The sequence below is a fragment of the Diabrotica undecimpunctata genome, chromosome 3 (assembly GCF_040954645.1).
Source record: "Diabrotica undecimpunctata isolate CICGRU chromosome 3, icDiaUnde3, whole genome shotgun sequence".
NCBI classification, from domain to species: Eukaryota; Metazoa; Arthropoda; class Insecta; order Coleoptera; family Chrysomelidae; genus Diabrotica; species Diabrotica undecimpunctata.
In genome coordinates this window covers 126,147,272-126,155,773 of record NC_092805.1, presented here as the reverse complement: position 1 = coordinate 126,155,773, position 8,502 = coordinate 126,147,272, and the positions used below count along the sequence as shown (strand labels likewise).

At 31.1% G+C, this 8,502-nt stretch overlaps 1 protein-coding gene across 2 annotated transcripts in view; it reads left to right on the top strand.

The window, feature by feature from the left end:
* The first annotated feature begins 4,261 nt into the window (after positions 1-4,261).
* The window catches only part of LOC140436163 (uncharacterized), a 297,575-nt gene continuing 293,334 nt past the window's right edge, over positions 4,262-8,502 (top strand). For both annotated transcript variants that reach the window (XM_072524872.1, XM_072524870.1), the window contains exon 1: positions 4,262-4,481. The gene's annotated coding sequence lies outside the window, so the exon portion shown is untranslated. The remainder of the gene's footprint in view (positions 4,482-8,502) is intronic.

Below are 8,502 nucleotides of genomic sequence, written 5' to 3'. Positions count from 1 at the left end.
TCAAGAGTCGCTTCACGGAATAATGTGCCCAACTTTAACGTTAACATTACTGAAAATATATTTTCTTAGACAAGACCCAACTTCTTGAGCTCCACGGCCTGCCTGTCATTCGAGCCATAAATGAGAAGTGGATTTTTTTGCTTACCTGCATAAATTCCGCAATTATATACCCATAACTGTCGTTTATAGAATATAATATTTAAACATATGCGAAGTAAAGGCAACGTTTTTTCTAAATCAAAAGTCAGAGTTTCTATTTGTTCATCTTCTATTGCTTTGGTTAAGTCAAGATTCATTTGTTTTCTTCCTGATTCAGCTTCTTTCCAATGCAGTTCCCGTTGTCTAACAATATCCTCTTTTTCATCATCGTTAATACTCTGTATCTTAATTTTAAAGGCATCATATTTATTGCAGGTGTCTTTTTTTGGCTTTCTTAGCCGAAGTTAAAATCATTAAAAAAAACTCTTTTAAAAATTGAGAAACTGGCAGGATTTTCACTTTTTGGTTTGTAAAGATTATACATTATTGATAAAGTAGTTCCTCCTTAAAAAAATTCTTGGTCCATTTTACGTGCTCTGCAATAATGAGATACATACCGTGGAAACTGGTTTATATGGTAAACTAGAATACTTCTTTCATCTGCTGACATTTTGTTGTACCCACCGCGGACTCCTCGCTTATCAAGTGTAGCCAAAGTTCTTACTTTTTGAAGAGCAGTATTTATGCGTTTAGTTGACACTTGCAATGTATTGGTATACATATTTCTACTAACTACTACTTTATTTTTTATAAAGTATTTTCTTGAGAATTGTCGTGCTGCAGAATTTGTGGCCTGCAAATTTTTTCTCTGTGCAGGCTCTATTGGATTTGGATATAAATGTAGTTTGTAGATTATAGTCAGCTAAGTGCCAATAGTGTTCGAAAAACTGTTGAAGGGTTTGAACAGAAAATTTTTCATGGCATTTAGCGGGACATGAACACATGTATCTGATAAAATCTCTTGATTTTACTAGTTTTCCTCTTGATGGGTAGTATTCCATATTGCTGTTAGTTTTTATTTTTCTTTCTTTTTTGTCTTGTTGTGCAAATTTTCTCTTTCTTCCTTTTCTTGGATAACCGGAGAAAGATATTTCTGCATTCAAAGTAGACTGTTCATTTATATTTTTATCCTTAACAGAATCTTCTTTATTACCCACATCGTTAGTAATCGATATATCCTGTTCATTAAAATTACTGATTTCTAATTCTGCACATGAACTACTGCTGGTACTTGGTACCTGCTTTTATTCGCCGTTCATTGGCTGGACCTAAAAAATAATTTTGCAATAAGAAACCAACTTATATATTACAAAAAAATCAAAGTGGAATTAAAACATTATAAACAAAAAGAGCTTATTATTTTAAGAATTGTTAACTAACATACTATTAGATACAAGCAACTAAAAAATACAATATTCTACACAATTTTAAAAATGTTTTTTAGGTTAGAAGTTAAGAAAATATAAATCAATACACTTACCTCTCGCAAATAATATAAATATAACCTTCAGTGGAAGTTGATGGCATCAACGTTACATTTCTCATAATTTTTTGCACTCTTTGCCATAGAAATTTATTTTGGTACGGTCACATTTTCACAATTATTGATTGCCAATGGTAATCAGAAACCTAATGAAATAAATCTACAACATAGAACCAACTATCGGATGATACAAATACCTGCAACAAAGAACCAAAATTACTTGGTTCGAAATTGAAAACCTGTACCACCAAATTTATTATTCTGCAATATGGTTCTATCGTCCACTAGATGGTGCTGAGGTGCCAGAGCATTTGGCTCGTTATTGCAGAACATGAATATTATTATTTATAGCCTATTCGAACCAAGAACTTAATTTTCGAATGTCGAAAATGTTTTATTGAATAAACTCTAATATTTGGTGGATATTATGCGTTTTCGCCAAATATTTAAATAATTTTTAATGATTAGAAAAACAGATAATATATTATATTCTTAGAATGATAAGCTCAAATTTAATATGTAAATATATTAAGACAAAGATATATCACAACAAATTAAAACAAGATGGCTATAAATTTTAAATATTAAGATAGCGAATTTTAGATCTGGCACAGACCCGAGCAACTTAATTATTAGCATCTTATATCAGTACGTTACAATAATTAATAAATAATATTGGATCTGCTTAGCACAATATGTAAAATAGATATACAATAGAAATGGATAAAATATGCAAAAAGTAAATTATCTTGCTACAATAACTTCTACAACAATCTTTGTCATGGTCAGATCCATAACAACTGGTTCCATCGTGATTTTAATGAAGCTATCAAGGTTAAACATATTTTGTTCTTTTTTTACTACATGCTCGATACATTAAATCGACGACTTTATGGTAACATTTCTGATGGCACTATTAAGCAGATTTTAATTAGGATTTTTTACAGGAGATCATTTAATTTGGAAGTAACATAAGAAACATTGTTCCTTGCTACTTTATCTTGTATTTGGGTCCATATAATTTTATTAAACTACAATTACGCCTCGTTCTCGCGATATTTCATCTATTACATATTTAAAATATTTATCTTTATGACACCGTGATAAGTTTAGTAACTCGATTTTAAAATTTGGTTCATTACATTTAATATTTTTTTAGTAAGCCAATACTCAATCTCAGCTTTTTTCCATTTAGTGGTTGGTAATTTTTCTATACACCGGCAGATATCTGGAGCCTTATCAATAACAATAACATATCCAATCATCCATCCATCAATAACAGATGGCTTGATTTTGAACAGAATATCTGAAAACAATTTTTCATAATAATCTGCATCCATTTCTTCAGGGCAATCTTTAGTCTTTTTGTACCGGGTAATCCTAAAATGCTACCAATATGGCTAATAATAAGAAGTTTTTCCTTTCCAGATGAAGCTTTTAAACCTGTCGATAAACCGTCTAGGAAAGGTTGTCGTTTGTTTTTCAAATTTAAATCCTGTCAAATTTTTGTCACAGTAAGTCCTTCATTTAACCATGTTTCATTTTTATAATATGTTTTTTTTCTATCTCTTCGACATTCTGCTATTTGTTTCAGATACTTTCTGTGCCATAAAATAATCTTTTCTTTTTCAATAAGGGTAGGTTCTATTCCTCCATCTCTTTAAATACCTAAAGTTCATTTCACGTAAAGTACGTAACAAAACACTGTTGATATTTTTGGAATATTTTCATTAGATCGAAGAGAAGAACCATTTTTTTATAGTTGTTAATTCCTTTTTAAAATAAAATTAATGTACTGCACGACAAATAGCCTCTAGCATCTAATTTTATTTGTTTTAATTAATCTGTACATACTAGCTTCTGAAACTTTTGTCAAAATACTACCTAATGTAACTACATTGCTTACATTCATATTTTGTAATCTGGCTCGAAGTCCTTCAGACACATGCCCTATCATAGTTTTTTGTTTGCGTGTTTAATTGTGACGTTTTTTTAATACACGGTTTACTATTACTAATGTCAGTCATATTTATTATTTATCACCAAATTGAATTAAACCAAATTACTCACAATTCACAAAAAGTAAACTTATAAGCGCCTTCCACTAATAACACTACAAACAATTATGTCCTCTGTTTTGTGAAACTATTGCCAGTGCGCTTATGAAACTGACTTAAAGATAGCATACAATTAAAGAAATACCCAAACAATGTCATTGTTGCCAATTATACATTATCTACCGTTAGAGAAAGATATAATCTACTTCCTACAGTTGTGGTGATTTACTGTATATTCTGTTTTATTCAATTTTATAAATCAACGTTGTCCCATCAATTTCAAGATGTCTTCTGTCATCTATTTATTTTTCTTGATTAAGTTACTTTTATAATCATTGTCTGTGGAGATTTCAATAACTTGGTTTTTAAATATATATTAATATTAATTGTATTTTTAATTAATAGTTAGCTATAAGTTAATTATATTTACGTGTAATTTATTTTAATATTAATTTGCATATAACTATAAAAAAATATCGCAATCAGAAGTATAATGTCCAAAAGTGAATTACGCACTGCCATAAATACAATCAAATAAAAGAGTGACCAAATTATGTAGAATTCCTAAAGTCAGGACTAAAAAGGGGACACAACCAACGCGCCAGCGCTTTGATTCTTTTAAAAAATGTTTTTCGGTTGTCGGTTGATCCTCGCGTGTAGTTGTGTTTTCGACGGCGTCCGACGACGCCGAACGACGTTCTTGACGCTCTTGTCGCTACCATCCACCGATCTCATCAACGCTTCTCAGCAATTTCGCGATCTCGCAAATCCTGCCGACAGTGATTTTAAATTTTTCTTGTTTTGGCCAGACACGATTGTCGGAAGTTTGTGATTGATGTTCTAATTTCGGCAAGTTTTTGTAAGAGATGTGAAAGAAACAAATTATTACGTGCATTTTTTAGGTAAAACAAAGTTATGGCATTTATATTTAAGCTGGGTTTTATTTTAATTTTTCATTTAAATTGGTTCTTCAGAAAATGTTGGGTGATTTTGAAGATGGAAATATTTTAAAAAGAGAAAAATTAAAATTCTTTATTTAATAAATTTATGTGTATGATGTAGGGGACAAAAGTATAAAAATAAGATCATTTGACACAAAGTTGTTCACGACTTATATTGATTTATATTAATTTTTAAATGCTTTAAAACAATCAAAACAATCAGTTGCGGAGGTCTTTCAGTTAGTAGACCATTTAAGGGTTGTCCAAATAAAGTTGACATAAATAGTGTACAATTTCTAATGCAGTGTTCCCCATATTTTTTAACACTTCAGATGGAATTGCATCTATACCAAGAGATAAGAGATTTATGTTGTGCTATTTCGTTTATAGCAGCTTTAATTTTTTCTAACATAATATCTACTTTTTTTTCATAATCGTTTTAATCCATGTTCATCTCATAGGCATTACCGCTCGAATATAGTTGTTCAAAATAATTACGAATTAACCTGTACTTCTTCGACTATATCTGTTACCAATGAATTGTTAGCATTGTATACTGCAGAGTTTTTTGGTACAAAACAGTGTGTTATAATCTCAATTTTTTTAAACAGCTCTTTTGTTTGTAAGGAGACGGAATCTGCTGAATCTTCGAGCATAAATTGTTGAGATATCTATTATGGCCTTGTCTACAATATGTTGTATGGGATGAGAGCTGTCTGTATCGACTTTGGTCCTCCTATTTTGTGAGACTTGTGTTGTTTAATGACCTTCTCTTTTTTATTAATTTCGTATGGTATATCGATACACAATTTAAAACAAAAAAGTTCTATAACATTTTTTTCTAAAATCAACCGTTTCAAAAAAATACATTGTTTTCCATATATACGAATTTTTATTTACAGAAAATTAAAGCTCAAAGTTTGAAAAAAATTAGTATTTTTAATTAAGATCGTACGCGCAAAATTTCGGGCCAATGCTTTTTAAATGCATTCATTTTATTCGAATCTTGAGAAAACTAACAAATATTTTTGAAAAATTTAAACGGAGAATGTAAGCTGGCATTCTTACCGCGGGCCGAAAGTCCCTTAGAATAAACAAAAAGTTTTTTTGAATGAGATATTTGAAATTAAAAATCACACTAAAGTTTCTCTTTTTTTTTCACCCCTGTAACTTATTAAAATAAACATTATAGAAGTTTTCAGGGACTTTCGGCCCTCGGCAATAATGTATTCTTTCATTCTGCGTTAAAATTTTTCAAAAATTATTATTAGTTTTCTCAGGATGCGAAAAAAAAAGAATGCATTTAAAAAGCATTGGCCCGAAATTTTGCGCCTACGCTCTTAAGTAAGTACTATGACCTTCTTTGGCCCCGTTCGTCCTCTAAGGTAAAACTAACGTTTTTTACTGCTGGATTCTTTTACTGACTCAAACCCTCCTCCTTTATTTAGGCTTGGGACCGGCACTGATCCTTACCGAGCTACTTAATTCACCCAGCAACTACCAGGGACGGAGTTACATTCTTCATTCCTTTAATGTTAATTTAATTTTGAATTGACCGCTTTTTTGATTTAAAGTACCTATTCAACTGCATGTGTTTTCGTTAATTCTGCTGTTTTTTTATGTTATTCCATCAATTACTATACATCCTTTATTACTTTATATAAGTATCAATACCTTGTATAATAGTTTCAGGAAAAAGTGACCAAATTGCTTTAAGTTCCATCTACTTTTATTTGTTTTTAAAATATAATTATTACTATTGATTTCTACTACGATAGGAAAATTATAAGTTGCTATAGTAGTTTTTCGTTTGGCCAATTGCATAACGCAGCCAAATAAGGAGATACAATAGAAATATCTATTACCGGCTTATGTTTTTTTATTTAACGAAAAAATTATAGTTTTCGCGCCGTTATTTAGAAAAACTAAGTTGACATTTTTAATTTCTGAAAGTAAATTAATTTCTGCTCTATCAGTAATTTTCTTTTTTTTAATCTTTTAATCTTTTTTGTATGAACGTTGAATGTTCGAATAAAGTTTAATTTAAAATACTCAAATAAATATTATCATTAAATACATTTTTTTAATCGCCCTTTTTTGAGTATCAATGACCCATGTTAATAAGGCAGACAAAAGACATTTTTCTTTATATCCAATACTCTTTTCTTTTAAGAGTTTGTCTCTTTCTCAAGGGTTACTTGCATAATTAATCTGTTAATTTCTCTTTCCCTTGTTTTGTCTCTTTAATAAATAATTCAAAAAATTTATTAACTGTCCCATTAGGACCCTTTGAATAATTAAAGAGGGTATTTTAATCTGAAACATTAATAAAAGGAATAATTATCAGGAACAAATGAGAACGAACATCGTTAAATCCGAGTAAGAGGTGTCCCGGAAAGTTATTCTTCGTAAAGTAAAAAGAAAATCGACTTTAAAATAGCATTCCACTAAAAAAACATTTTCATATTTGCTTTATTAAATTATATTACACATAGATTAAAAAGTGGCAACATTCTTTAGAAATGTATTATTTTATTTGCAAACTATAATGTACTTAATAGTTGAACATAAACAAGTTGATTTTATCTATTTGAAGTAAAATTGAGTTTGTTATAGATTTTTTTGTATTTTAGCCTTGGTTTAAAATTGTACACGGAGCACACATTTCATGCTCAGGGGTTCATCAGAGCGACTTTATTATAACACACAAGACATAAACCACGGTTAGATAGGTGAAACCATGATATAAATCTCGATATGGACGAAATAGCGAAATACTCATAAAGAGTATACCGAAATAAAAGAAAAAAAAGTTAAGCTTTGATTTCACGTAGAGTGCCCCTGAACATCCGCCTATACGTATTTCATCCTAAAAGGAATCTACGGAGCGGCTATTTACAGATGCTCTGAACGTGAAAACAATCTTTCCTGTCGTAATAGAAGCAACGCTAAAATGGCTTCGATATGGACGCAATAGCGACATCTGATAATAAATCTCGAAACTCGAAATCCCAAGATTTCTAATTGTCGAAACCAAATTCAGATTTTTGCTTTAATCTGTGCCTTCTAAGAATTGCAATTCAAAACAAACGTTGATAAAGATGTAATTAGAGAAATGGGGAATCTAAAATTGCATTCCACAACATATCTCCTCAACTAAACAAAAATCCTTGGCGAATTGGTTTCTAGTACTCATAAAAAGTATACCGAAAGAAAAGGAAAGTATATCCACTTATACGTATTTCATCCTAAAAGGAATCTTCGGAGCGGCTATTTACAGATGCTCTGAACTTGAAAGCAATCTTTCCTGTCGTAAGAGAAGTAACGCTAAAATTGCTTTGATATGGACGTAATAGCGACATCTGTTAATAAATCTCGAAACTCGAAATCCGAAGATTTCTAATTGTCGAAACCAAATTCAGATTTTTGCTTTAATCTGTGCCTTCTATTTCATCATCATCAGTGGCGTTACAGCTCTTTATGAGCCAAAGCCTTCTTCAGAACAATCCTTTATTCGCCCCTGTCTCTGGCAACTCTTCTCCATGCTCTAATTCCGATAGACTTCAAATCATTTTCTAGGTTGTCTTGGTACCTAAGTCTCGGTCTTCCTCTTCTTCGTTGTCCGATCGGCCCTCTTCGGTCAAAAACTTTTTTGACTATGGCATCTTCTTCTCGTCTGATTACATGACCTATCCATCTGAGGCGTGCTACCTTAATGAATTTTACAACGTCAGTAACGCCTTCTATTTCGGTATACTCTTTATGAGTACTAGAAACCAATTCGCCAAGGATTTTTGCTTAGTTGGGGAGATATGTTGTGGAATACAATTTTAGATGCCCCATTTCTCTAATTACATCTTTATCAACGTCTGATTTGCCTTGCAATTCTTAGAATGAATCAGTGCACACGACAATTTTGTTCCACTGGTTCTCACAACACCACTCAGGGGCTTTATTTATAGCACATGGTTCAGCGGAAAAA